This window comes from Mus caroli, chromosome 3 (genome assembly GCF_900094665.2).
Source record: "Mus caroli chromosome 3, CAROLI_EIJ_v1.1, whole genome shotgun sequence".
Lineage (NCBI taxonomy): Eukaryota > Metazoa > Chordata > Mammalia > Rodentia > Muridae > Mus > Mus caroli.
Genome location: NC_034572.1, coordinates 59,466,096 through 59,471,913, shown reverse-complemented (window position 1 = coordinate 59,471,913; position 5,818 = coordinate 59,466,096). Strand labels below are relative to the sequence as shown.

Genomic DNA, 5,818 nt, shown 5'->3' with positions numbered 1-5,818 from the left:
AAAAAGGGTTAGCTGCTTTCACACTGCCAAGGCCAGAAGAATAAAAACTACTAATTTGTAAAGGCTTTGGGTTGAGGTGCAGTCAGTATGTGAACATTTAACTGGGGCACATGTCCTCAGAGCCAGTGAGGTGGCTTGTCCTGTGCCCTAGCAAGAGCATGCTGTCCTAGCTCCCAGGAAGGTGGCGATGGCTGTAGGAGCCCAAGGTATCCAAGGACCACGGACAATTAAGAATCTGCCTGTGAATTTAAAGTCAGGCTGTTTAGAACATCAGAACCAAGGAACACAGACTATCCACAAGTGCCACTTAAATGTGTCAGGCAATTTAAAGCATTAAAGTAGAAATCGCTAATTGCTACAGGACTGGTTCAGTGGCAAAGCACTTGATCAGCACGCCCTACATCCAATCCCTGATGGCAGAAAAAAAATACTGGATGGTTAGAAAAACACTTCTAAAGGCCTTCAAACTACACCTAAATCGTTAAACCAAACCCTGTAACATTTCTGCTCTACGTACTATATTCAGGGCATGGAGGGAATAGACAATGTCTTTGCTCCAAGATGATTTGTAAAAATAAGAATTTGATGACAGTAACTATAATTGGCTTAGAATTCACACTACGTAGGCCACAAAAGATTTAAGACTGACCTCAAATTCAATTTTCATGACTATACGTCTCTTCCTACTGCAAGTGGCTGGAAGTACAACTTCATCTGTGATTTCTGGTATACCTGAAGACTGTAAATGGACAGGCTTGGCTAGCTGTGGGATCTCTCTAGCTAAAAGTATCACCAGGATTTCCACAGAGGTGTGGTTCTGGAGAAACACAGGGACAATATCAGTACTTCCTTTGACTGTTCCCTCTGTGGTTCTCTAGGAATCGACTCAGATGAGGCAGGGAAAACTTTTGAGTTGCTGGATCTCAAAACTAAATCTATATAGTGCAATGTCGTCTGACACTCCCAAGTAGTAGGAGGTTGAGAGAGGGCAGAACAGCCTCCCAACTGGATTGTGGGTCTGGGAGCATTGCCCAGGTTTAATATTTGGTGCAAACAGGACCCTGGCTAACCTGACTTGGTCAGCAGTCTTTAGCTTGCAGTATGTACACATACGGGCTGCAGTATTTCCCTTACACAGACATCCCTATGGAGGTGCAGTTTAGACATGCAACATGTTGGTCTATGGTTGGATTTCCTACGTTCGGATTCAATATAAAGTATAGTGGTGGAAACAAAACAACTCTGGACACTGTGATTATCTTCCTGCTGTCCCATGCCAAATGTGTCTGAGGCAGCTTCGTTACAGCACGGCAAACTGACGTGAGGGAGAGAGGCTGCAGCCATCTCTTCCCACAGTATACTTACACATACTCTTCATTTTTCCTTGGGATGTGTGCCCAGAGCACAAACTAGCTATACAGAATCATTACAGATGTAGTAAACATTAGTATCATCAATTTTAAAGTATCATTTAGATATATAAATTAATCACCATTTATTGATATACTTTTATTGAGATTACAGATATGCCAGAGAAAGGTTTTTGAAACATTGAACTGTTTTTTTTCACCAACTAATAAGACATAAAAAATTATCAGCATGATGGAACACAGCTGTGATTCCAGCAGTTGGGAGGCTGAGGCAGGAAGATCGGGAGTTCAGGCTTGGCTACAATAGTCGAACTTGTCTCAAAATAACTAATGTCCTACATAAGGACCTGCCAACTGTCTTTTTTCCTATAAAGGTCTTTCTTCCTTTTTCCCTCCTGTTCTTCTCCTTATGTCATTATAGTCTTTGGAAGACAGGGTTTCAAAGTTCAGCCTGGCCAATAACTCATTCTGTAGTCCATGCTGGCCTGGAACTCAGCATCTTCTTGCTTCAGCTTTTCATCTGCTGGGATGATAGGCAGAAGTCCCTAGACAGATTTTAATTTCCCACTAAATATAAAGAAAAGGATATGTATGATCCAACACATCACAGAAGTGCTATCAAGGCCAGTAAGGTGACTCAGTGGATGAGAGCGACTGCTAGGCAAGCCTGAGGACAAGATTCCACAGTGGAAGCAGAGAACTCAATTCCCAAAGTTGACCTCTGACCTCTACTCACACACCATGGTACACACACACACACACACACACACACACACATCATATAGCTGCATATACTAAATTAAAAAAAATGTACTATGAATAAAATTTAATTTTTATGATTTATAATTATTCATTAAAATATATATTTATGTCACCCTAAGGCTGATATAGAAATAATAACTATTATAACAGCTCAAAATAGAAAAACTACAAAAAGTTATCTGTGCACTTATAGTAACTTAATGTGGTAGTTCAATAAAGATTTTACAGTCATAATTTTTTTTACAAGGGCCAATATTTATAACATTCTGGCTATCTTTAAAATACCCCAAAACAGCTACTCAGACTTCTGGTTATTTAAGAATCCAACCTAAAACATGCAAGAGATACATATTCCTCCTGTTTAATTTAGAGAGCATTAGCCAATGTTCTGAGTCTGGAGAAAACATCTGTCTTAGGCCTCTGCCGGGGCTGTTCAAGTAAGGTCTTTTTCTCTAGCTTCCTAAAAGTACGTATCTCAGTTTCTATATTAAGCATTGTATGCTACACAGGGAAAGGAGATGATCTCAGCTTCGAGATCCTTGCAACCCAAGCTTAGGCCTCCAATATACTATTTTAAAGTTTGGAAATTACGGCTGGAATAGTTGACTACCCTGGGGCTTTCAGAAATCCTGCTTTTGAGAAGTAAAAAGGAGTCACTTGAATTTTGGCAGGGACCTTAATTCCCTAGAAATTTAAAGCTCTGGATAGAAAATTATGACTGGAGAATTCATTTGCTTCAAGAAGACAGAGGACAGATAGATCTTTCTAGATTAATGTGGTAGGCTGCATCGAGCTCGCCTGGGAGATGGAGACAGCGCTGGCAGCGAGGCAGGGCCAGCTGCTCACATCTTCAGCAAATAAATCTACTGCCAAAGCTAATCCTCCTTGTGCAGATGCCTCACAAAAGCCTATAAAATGCTTCGCTGTCCTAAGCTATACAGTCTAATTGTTGAGTTTGACTCACTTAACTCAGAGAAGTATTTTTAACTATAACTATACAAGTATCAGCACTGAATATACTAATATGAGGTATTAAAAATTTAAATAGCAATCTGTCTCATTATCATCTTTACATTGATTGATTGACAGAGAGAGTATCTATATGCAGCCTTGGCTGGCCTCAAATGTACTATGTAACCCAGGTTGGCTTTGAACTTACAGTGATCCTCCTGCCTCTACCTCCCTGGTGCTGTTATCACAGTTGTGTGTTATTGACTGGCTTCTTTCATTCTTTCTTCTTTCTTTCTTCTTTCATTCTTCATTAAAAACATTCAGAGAATGGATGGGAGATGTGGCTCAGCAGAAGAGCTGGGAAGAGCACAGGGGACAAGAGTTCTGGGTTGCTCTCAGGCTCTCTCGCACAGCACAATGCTGACAAGAAAGGACAACATATTTAAAGAAGATGGCTGTCCTGGGTATCATGAGATGAGCTAGCGGTGCTCACAGGCAAGTGCGTTTAACACCTCATTGTGATATCCAGATTTGTGAAACTGAGAATCTGAACTGAATTCCATTTAGCCAGTGTGAATTCTGTCTTTAAATCATATTAATCCAGGTCTAATGCCCAAGTTAGTTTTATATTTAAGTGGTTCAAAACTACTTCCAGGAGAGATCATCTCAATGCATTTACTTTATCTCCCTAGAAAATTTCCCCCAAATTCTGTATTTCACAGGTCTCAGAAGACAATGAGCATCACCATTATAAATGTAAACAGATGTTCAAATACATGTTATTATGAGATTAAAGTTTATGATTATTCAATGTGCTGCCAATTATTAGAACCAAGATTCCTCTATTGGATTAAAACAATAAAATCTCCAACTGTTCTGAGGCTCACAGCTTTGGGTGTTGAGATGTGTTTTAGGATTTTCAGGATGAATATTGATTTTTTTTAAACCACTAGCTTTCCTAGAGAGTTATGGATTCAGAATCAATGGTCACACAGAAGAATCTTAATGCACTGTGAGTAGGTGTTAAGTGGGTCAATGTGACACATGGGGGGCAGATCTCATTAGCCCACTGTTGTCACTTAGGCACTAGGGACTAAATAAGGCAAAGCTATTTTGTTTAACTTGTGGTAAGTAGATATGGAATACTGGACCGCAAGCAACATACCTAATGCAAACACAAAGCACCTGAGCATCTCTTTAAGACCTCAGGCTGGGGGTCAAGCTCAGGGCTAAGACTGATTACTTAGCATGCACAAGGAGTCGGGGAGAGAAGGGGAGAGGACAGCAGAGGAGATGGGGGGAGAGGAGAGGAGGGGAGGGGAAGGAAACAGGAGGAGAGGAAGGGTGGACAGGGAGGAGGGGAAGGAGGGAGAAGAGGGAGAGAAGGGAGAGGAGGAAGAGGAGGAAGAGGATAGTTCAGGTAATAGGTTTGGGTGTGAGGCCTGAAACTCTGCATTTCTAGAATGTGCTAGCAGGTCTCATCTTGCTGGAAGGCAAACTCTGAGTAGCTACAACCTGGCACACTGGTCATATTCTTTGTCTGGAAATGAGACATGTAAGCCAGAAGCTGAAGCCCGGGTTCTTTCATTCGGTCTAATGTTACACAGTTATGCAAATAGAAAACTAATCAACTAAGTCAACTATTATCTGCTCACATAAGCTATAAATCTGGACCAGGTGATGCATCAGGTCTCTTCAGTTCTATAAAATGTAAAGATATTAAGATAACCCTTACTTTAATTTGAGCATTGTCTTTTATATTTCCCTTCACAAGTATTCTAGAAAGCAAGGTTTTATTGCACAGCGTCACTCCAGAATCTTCCTGTTTAGCTGTTCTTGCATCCTTTGACTTAAGACGATAATTATTTCTGGTTTATGTCCATTTCTCACTCTTCCCATAATTCTCAGAACACTCTTCAGACCTGTAAGGAGGGTTCTTATGTGTAGCAGTCTATGAGCTCGTGCATCTCCCAAGCGGGATGCAGCTCCTCCGAGTTCACATTATTCAGAGAGGTTATAATATTCTTAAATAGAGATGATCCTCTGATTAGAGCCAGGTTCATCAAATGAACTCCTGCCAATGTGTCAAGGGCTGGCAATAGTGTCAAGCTGCAGTTAGCAGGAGAAACAAAAATCCTTTCTCTACTCTGAATAGATTTTTAATCTGATGCCTATTATTTATTCCCAACACAAATATCTTCATTAGAACTTCATTAACTCGTCTGGACTACTCATTGTCTGCCAGCTGCTCTTGTATTCCCCACCTTCCCATTCCACAATAACCCAGCACAGCCTTGCCAGGGCAGGGCTCCCAATTCCAGCAAGGCAATCCACTTCCAGCTAAAAGCATGCACCGGCCCTTACTCAACACCCCTAGCAATGACATCAGCTTACCTGGGACTCAGGCTGCTGCTAACTCCCATCAAATGCTCTTATGATTCCTACGTCTGTGCCTCCATTTACACACTTCTCTACCTAGAATACCCTTTTTCTGTACAATTCTACTCCTCCTTTTGAAGACTTGTTGAATAGACCAGTTCTGTTTTTAAAGCATCCCTGATTCCTCTAAGATTTCATTACTATTTTGCTCTCAACTCCTTGGTGTAGTGGCTATTCTTGGTTGTCAACTTGACTATATTTGGAATGAACTACAATCCAGAATTGGAAGGCTCACCAGTGACCCTTATCTGGAGGCTTGGAGATCCTTATCTGGATCTTGGTATGGAGATCTTGAG

General features: G+C 41.0%; 1 protein-coding gene across 1 annotated transcript in view; it reads right to left on the bottom strand.

Annotated features, from left to right (window-relative positions):
- Nucleotides 1-1,533: 1,533 nt before the first annotated feature.
- The window catches only part of Lekr1 (leucine, glutamate and lysine rich 1), a 170,139-nt gene continuing 165,854 nt past the window's right edge, over nucleotides 1,534-5,818 (bottom strand). The window contains exons 13-14 of the transcript XR_003836153.1: nucleotides 3,292-3,440; nucleotides 1,534-1,937 (exon numbers count right to left, since the gene is read on the bottom strand). The gene's annotated coding sequence lies outside the window, so the exon portion shown is untranslated. The remainder of the gene's footprint in view (nucleotides 1,938-3,291; nucleotides 3,441-5,818) is intronic.